The sequence below is a fragment of the Pholcus phalangioides genome, unplaced genomic scaffold, assembly GCF_987345545.1.
Source record: "Pholcus phalangioides strain wild (caught in Gottingen) unplaced genomic scaffold, Ppha-v1.0 ptg000002l_1, whole genome shotgun sequence".
Lineage (NCBI taxonomy): Eukaryota > Metazoa > Arthropoda > Arachnida > Araneae > Pholcidae > Pholcus > Pholcus phalangioides.
The window spans coordinates 8,042,031-8,050,204 of NW_028301595.1; positions in this window are offsets into that span (position 1 = coordinate 8,042,031).

The window sequence follows — 8,174 nt, forward strand, 5'->3', positions numbered from 1 at the left end:
GCTGGACGCTCCCCTGCAAATTATTTTCTCCGATAACACTTGGCGGGAGGCTATGTTTCCATAAACCGTTAACGTAAGACTTCTTAATGCAGTCTGTGATCAATTGAAAGGAATTTGTAAAATTGATTTTCCTACTCCCCAATTTCAAAACTACTACACATGGTGTCCTAATTGTGTTATACAAGCACAGGGACACTACTGGAAGACCATAAAAACAAGGGACAGATTTATACGGGACAGAATTTTTCAGAAATGGGAGGAATAGAGATTCAGTGAAAGGGCGTGGGGAGTAAGACAGAAAAGAAGGGACAATTGATCATTTGTGATCATTTTTGTCGCACCACGGTCATTTTCTGCACACGAGGGCTAATTAGACCGGGACCTACAATTTATTGCCGACTCCGAACGGCAGGCTTGTTTTTTATACTCATCGAGAGGTTGGTGCACTAACCCCTCGATGGGGGACTCCCTGCGGTAGCAATTTTTTGCTGCGGTCAAGTCGCCGTTTTTTGTTGCACCCCTGTGTCAAGAAGGGACAAAAGGGGAAGGGAAGCAGGTAGAGTAGCACAGAAATGCGGAAAGGGGGCTTAGGGGGGAGTGGGACTGACTGACATTAACAATAAACAAACGATAGAAATTTGCGGAAGGGCAGGTGAGAGGCAGGAATTTAAAAAAAAAAAAGGTAGAGGGGAAGAAATTCAGGAAAAAAGGGCATGGGAGAAGCATAAAACTGAAAAATAATACAAAAGGGGGAGAGAAGTTAATTTTACATCCGGAGAAGGGAAGTAGAAGGAGCAGGCATAAAGAAAGGAGAAGATAAAAATCCGGAAAAGGGCAATGGAAGGGCAAGCATTAAGAGAAGAGAATAATATAGAAATCCGGAAAAGGGCAGTAGAGAAGGGGACAGGCATTGACAGAAAATAAGATTGAAATCTGGAAAAAGCCAGTGTAAAGGGTAAGCATAAAAAAGAGGAGAAGATAGAAATCCGGAAAAGGACAATAGAAGGGGAAGGCATTAAGAGAAAAGAGGATAGGAATCCGGGAAAAGGGCAGGGATAGGGGCAGGCATATTAAGAGAAGATAGAAATCCGGAAAAGGGCAGTGGAAGGAGCAGGCATTAAGAGAAGATAGAAATCGGGAAAAAGAGTAGGGGAAGGGGCAGACATTAAGAGAAGAGAAGGTGACAGAAATCCAAAAAAGGGCAGTGGAAGGGGCAGGCATTAAGAGAAAAGAAGATAGAAATCCGGAAAGAGGGCATGAATGAACGCCAGGGGCTCTGCCACCGGACTTATCCCGTTGCCGAGATCTCTTCCAGCCCAGCTTCGTGGCAGATTCTGGGACAAAGTGAGTGCACCTAACAGTCTGAGTGTGTAGCTAGTGTTGTGTTTGGTATTGCAGTGCTGCCATCTATAGTTCAAATTGTGAGTGAAGTGTAATCATTGAATATTTGTAACGTTGTAGGCCTGTTGCTCTCTGTGGCGAGACGGGAAAGAGGGCAGGGGAAGGGGCAGGCATTAAGAGAAAAGCAGAAGATAGAAATCCGGGAAAGGGCAGTGGAGGGGGGGGGCAGACTTTAAAAGAAGATAAGAAAGGGATTCCAAAAAGGGCAGGGGAGGACAGGGCAGACATTTAAGAAAGAATATAGAGGTCCGGAAAAGCGCAGTGGACGGAGAAGACATTAAGAAAAGAGAAGATAGAAATCTGTAAGAGAGATAGAGCAGTAGGAGGGGCAAAAGCATTGCGAAAACAGAAGATAGACATTCAAAGGGGGAGGGAAGGGGCTGGGTAATGATTAAGAAAAGAGAACAAGATAGAAATTCCTAAAATCTCAATGGAACCGGAGGGGGGGGGGGGCAGACATTTAGAAAAGAGAAGATAGAAATCCGGAAAAGAACAGTGTGGGGCGGCAGGCATCAAGAAAGAAAAAAATAAGTTTGACGTACGAACGAATGAGACACCAGGATTGATTTCAATCCTTGAATGCAATATCTATAAGGTGTTTGATTGGAACAAATGCTCGCGAGCACGATATCGGACACGAGCATCGAGCACTCTGGGTGCTTCGGGGGAGCACCGTGGTGCTCGCGAGCAACGGGTTGAAGATGCCTGATCTAGTAGAAGATAAATGGGTTTTACTGTCTTAGCTCAACCGTGTATATAATTGGAATTTCATAAAATTGATAATAATGATTACAATAACCGGCATCGATGGAGAAAAAATCAAAAAGAAAATGTCTTCGAAATACCAACGGAAATTTTCAGTTGAAAAACTTACGAGAATTTTTTTTTTTTCGTGGCGATTCAAGTACTTTGCGGGGAAGTCAATGAGAGGTACAAGAAATGTTAATCCAAAGTAATGATCATAATCCCCCAATAAAGCGTGTGATTTAAGATTGAATAGCTCTAATGATGATAATATCAATTATGAAACCCCTTTTTACGTAAATTCTTATAAAATGATTCGATACAAGAGTTTTAATTTGAATCAAGAATAAAATTAGAATCCAATAGTTCCCTATAGAAGGAGTTTTTCCCTGTTTGCATTGCCGACCAGAGACGAGACGACCCGAATCATTTGAAATACGGTTTCGAATCTGGATTAAATCGAGATCTAGATTTAGATCAATTCCGCTTATAGTATTTATAGTTATCTTTAGATAAATCTGAAAAGAAGAGGAAAACGAGAGAGCGAAAGAAACAAGAAATATTGCTCTCCATCCTTTCAATCAATCCCAGAAGTCTTTGCATTCGCGGTACCCCAATATTAGAAGTGCAAGAGTTACGGAAACTTCACCGACGGAAAAAAATCACAGCCACGCAATTTCACCGATAAGAAAATTCACCGACTGAAAAATCACCACTGGGAAAATTTACCGGCAACAGTTCGTCACCAGTGAGTGAATGACCGAGTGATTGAGCAAGTGAGTGAACGTGTGAGCGAATGAATGACGGAGTGATTGAGCAAGTGAGCGAATGAATGACCGAGTGATTGAGCAAGTGAGCGAATGAATGACCGAGAGATTGAACAAGTGAGCGAATATGTGAGCGAATGAATGATCGAGTGATTGAGCAAGTGAGTGAATGTGTGAGCGAATGAATGATCGAGTGATTGAGCAAGTGAGCGAATATGTGAGCGAATGAATGACCGAGTGATTGGGCAAGTAAGCAAATGTGTGAACGAATGAATGACCGAGTGATTGATCAAGTAAGCAAATGTGTGAACGAATGAATGACCGAGTGATTGATCAAGTGAGCGAATGTGTGAGAGATTGAATGACCGAGTGATTGAGCAAGTGAGTGAATGCGTGAGCGAATGAATGACCGAGCGATTGAGCAAATAAATGAATGTGTGAGTGAATGAATGACCGAATTAGTTGGTAAGTAAGCTCGTATGATTGAAAGAGTGAGTAACTTTATGAGTGACCGTATAAATTACTGAGTGAGTGGGTGATTTACCGTATAAACTACCGACTGACTATGAGTGGCCATACGAATGATGAAGTGATGGATCGTACGAGTCATCAAGTGAGTGGGTGAGTTAGCGCGCCAGCGGTTGTATGATTGGTCGAGTGCGTGACCAAATGATTGTATGGTTGACCGAGTGAGTAGGCCTGGGTGGATGACGTGATTGACCGAGAGAGTGACCAAGTGAGTGGGTAAGTAGCAGAGTGAGCGAATAACCGCATACGTGAAGGAGTGAGTGGGTGAGCGCTAGTATGAATGACTGAGTGGGTGAGCGCTAGTATGAATGACTGAGTGGGTGAGCGCTAGTATGAATGACTGAGTGGGTAACCGACTCACCAACTCCCTGATTTGATCAATCACTCACTTGTGAAAGTGCACACGAGCTCCAAGGAAATATTTGGGAGATTCGTTGCCTTTGTAGTCTAGTTGTCTAAGGCAGTGGTTGTCAACCTTTGCGAGCCCGCGGCCCGGTTTCATTCATTTTTGTGAGTTGAAACCCAGTCCAACACACGACCAACAGAAAATGAATGAGGAAAAAGGAAACGGATAATCACTCGCGGCCCGGTATGAATGATGTCAGGGCCCGGCGGTTGAGAAACACTGGTCTAAGGCAAGTGAAAAGACGTGAGTTCGATTCCCCCCCCCCCCCCCACAAAGGCAGTTGAATTTTCTCACTTTGCAGAAGAAATTCGTCTTCTCAACAGCCAGTTGTTGAAAACCTTCGAATCACTCACTTGCTCATCCATTAAAAGAAATCACCTCAGTGGCTCGCGGCACATTTACAGATCACTTTAGCGTCTCCAAGCCCATTTCTAAATCACTTGAGTGACCTGTGGAAATGGCCCTCACAAGGGTAGGGCTGACAGGGCTGCTGCCCTGGGGCCCGGGTAACACCATAACTTTTTTTGTAATTTCATGCTACAAATTCGCTACTACTACTACTAAACCACACATGCACCTCGTCCATATTCCTCTGCGGAACTTCTAACGAATTGGTACATTTTGGAATGTGCGCGTCTGTGTTGTGGACCTAACGTGAAGCTTGTTTCCGTGCAATACTTGTTATAGTGCTGCCATCTACCACATAGTTTCCGAACTATCAGTGAAGTGTAATGCTTGAAGATTTTACCGTTGTAGGCTTATTGCTCTCTGCGGCGAGAGCTACAAATTCACTAAAGAATGTTCCGTGAAACGTCTGGCTTTGGGGCCCCGCTATAGATATCAGCCTAGGGGCCCCTGCTCCAGGATGTGGTGGGGGGGGGCATGCCCGTGGAACACCTCCACTTCACTTAAGTGACTCGTGGTATGTTTACAAATTACTTAAGTGGCTAGATGGCACATTTCTAGACCCCTCGAGTGACCCGCACCACATCTCCAGATCACTCGAGTGAACCATGCCCCCCCCCCCCCCTTACGGATCACTTAATCACTTACGGATCCCGCCTTCCAGCGGGTTGCAGCTTTTTGAAATGAACTGAACTACTCAATCCTTAGAAGCCAAGTTCGGACTGCTTTTTGGTCTAGCGCACTATATTTTCAGTGAAAGTGCAAGAGAAAAATATAGGTTTGCACATCTTTAGCTTTCTTCATTTCTCTCAGGATTAATATTTCTGAACAGATTTAGTGGTTTTCTTAGCGAGCTTTTATCCGCCAACTCGTTGCCATGAATACCTGAATGACTTCGCACCCAGTGCAGCCTGACATTTCTGTTGGTGGTCAGGCAGTTGCGGATCTGTCTGGCATTGTGGTGTCGTGTGAGCGGGTCTCTTATCGCTTCCAGGCTAGCTCTGCTATCCGTGTAGATCTTTATTCTGTCCTCTGTTTTTATGGCTTGCTCTGTAGCCATTTTGAGGGCCCACAGCTCTGCTTGGAAGACACTGCACCCGTCCTGCAGCCTCGCGAGCCGTAACTAGGCTGGGGCAACCCAGGCACCGCCCCGGGCCCTATAAAAAAAACGTACACTTATTTTGCATAATTTTTTTCTTCTTAAGGGGAGCCCCCCCCCCCCCAATAAAATGTCTGCCCCGGGAAGGTACGCTATGGCCCTGCTTTTCATCCACTGAAGATGCCTATCGCAGGCAACAGCGATGACAGAACGTCTTAACCTTTTGCTAGCCATAGGCTACAAAACCCGCAAAAAAGACTACTTTGCCATGTTGTCATATCTGTATGTAGAAATATTACGAATATGCTGGTATGGTGATTCTCTGTTTGTTTTAGACAGGCCTGTCATTTAGACGGGCTTTTGAAAATACACTAAAAATGGTATATATATACATACATTGAGTACACGTGCTTTGCCCCCCCCCCCCCCACGGAAAAAGTTGAAATGACGGCCCTGGGGGGTTTTAGAGGAGCCTTCTTTATTGCGGGTTTGGGGGGGGGGAGTGCTATAAATTATGACCTACAGTTGAAGTTGCTTGATTCTAAGTCCAACGTCACTGGAAAAAAATTATTATCCAATCCGAATTATCCAATCAATCCATCCTGGATACGTAAAATGACTACAAATTGTAACTTAATCATCAACATTCACATAGGATAATACAGTATATAATAATAATATCACGCTATTATTTTTGATTGACAAAATAAATGCTCCCTTCGGGAAACCCCCGTATGGCGAATCACACCCCTTCGCCGGGTCGGGGTAAGTAACTCATAATCACGCTACGCGTTTGTGTTTTCGTAGCGAGACGCATCAGATCAGAGGGCCGCTATATAAAGTATACGGCTTTGGCATCAGCTACTCTGTCGCCTGCATGCTCCGGTTTGAAGGGAAGGGAAAGAAAACACACAAGAGTGAAGAGCATATCGGCAAAACCACAGCGCACGACGCATTTGACTCCTCCAGAAGCAGTCGGCCAATCACGCCCGACGTAAAGCGCTGTCGTCAGGTGTATTGCGCTCTGTAGGAAAACAGTCACGCTGCTTTTCTTACTGGCGAGTGGACGGCGTGTCGCGCAGGGGGAATCACGTTGCGCGCGACACAGGAAACCTGCTCCTAGGAAAACCCGGCTTTATAGCTAACCCCAATAGATCGGACAAATCGCTTCTATGAAATGAAATTTCGTTATAAAGGAATTCCATGTTTTTGCATTGATGTTATGTAAACTTATCTGAAGGATTAGAAAAGCGTTCGTTAAAACGAGAATTTCGCTTACGGTATTCGTTAAAACGGGATTCGACTATAACTGGGAAATTGTTTCCAAAATTTTTAAATTTATATTTATAATATAATTGATCTTAGATTGCTAGAGTATCTTATTGCGTACACAGTCTCGATGCACTCACTGTAACTGAACAATGTTAAAATGAGCATTAAATTATCAAAAAAAAAGAGTTGAAGCACACATAGTTTTCCAACTTTTATTAGTCTTAAGGGGGTGTCACCAGTGCCGTCTTAACGCATAGGCCCACCCGGGCACGGCCCGGGGGCCTCAAGAGAATGCGGGACTCACAAAAAATGAGACCCAATTAAAATTTTCGAGACTATGCCAGGTGGGATCTCAGAAACATTACTTGGCTCGGGGGTCCATGACGCTCTAAAGACGGCCCTGCCCAAGACAACCAAAAATTAAAATTATTTGTTTCAATAAATTAAAATATTGAAAGAAAATACCTTTATGTGTGTGCGTGTGTGTGAGATATTTTTCAATATCTGTTAATTTAAAATGTGTCTGGGACAGATGCCCTGTGCCCAGAGCCGTCTTAAGAGCATCGTGGGCCCCCGGACCAAGTGATTTTTCTGAGGCCCTACCGAACAAATTTTCGAAAATTTCAACCATATCTCATTTTTGTGAGGCTCTTTTTGTCCTGAGGCCCGGGTGGGCCCATGCCTTAAGATGGCACTGGGTGTCACGACCCCTGAAGTCGAATTTTCAAAAATGAATTCAAAAAATATTTCATTCGATTGCAAATAAAATGCTAAAAATTACGTGACAAATTTGTTCTTTCAAAATAAAAGAAAGAAATAATGAATCATAGAGTAAATGTATATCAAGAAAAGACACTTTGAACGTGGTTTCCGCAGATTGCAGTTTTTAAGTTCACACGTAAGATTAAAAAAAAACAAAAAACTATTACAAATACAAATACAAATACAACGCCACAACAGGCAAATTGCCCAACGAGGTGGCTGACTTAAGAACATCATGAATCCCCGAGCCCCTACCTACTACTGCTACACCCACACATGCACCCCCCCCCACGGAACCCCCCAACGAATCGGTACATGCGGGAATGTGCGTGTACGTGTAGTGCAACCTGACGTAAAGTTTGTTTCTGTGTAATGCTTGTTATGTGTAGTGCTGTCATCTGCCCCCAGTTTTTTCTAACTATGAGTGAAGTGTTATGATTGAATGATTTATCGTTGTAGGACTGTTGCTCTCTGTGGCGAGACTTTTTAACGGGGAGATCGGCTCGCATTTGCGCCTTGAAGTTGGGAACCACAGAAAACCAACTTCAGCCGACCACCACTGTGGGGTTCGAACCCGGATCCTCGCATCACGAGTCCGGCACTATAACCGGCACTATTACACACCAAAAATTCTGAAATTTTGCAGAAAAATGTTTATTCGACACGTGTTAGTGAAATGGGCCTCGGATTAAGCAATTGAATAATGTATGTTGTAATGTAATAAGTATTCATAAAATTCTAACGAGTCTTCTGATATTCAAGTTCGAGGTTCATTTTACATGTCTGCTAA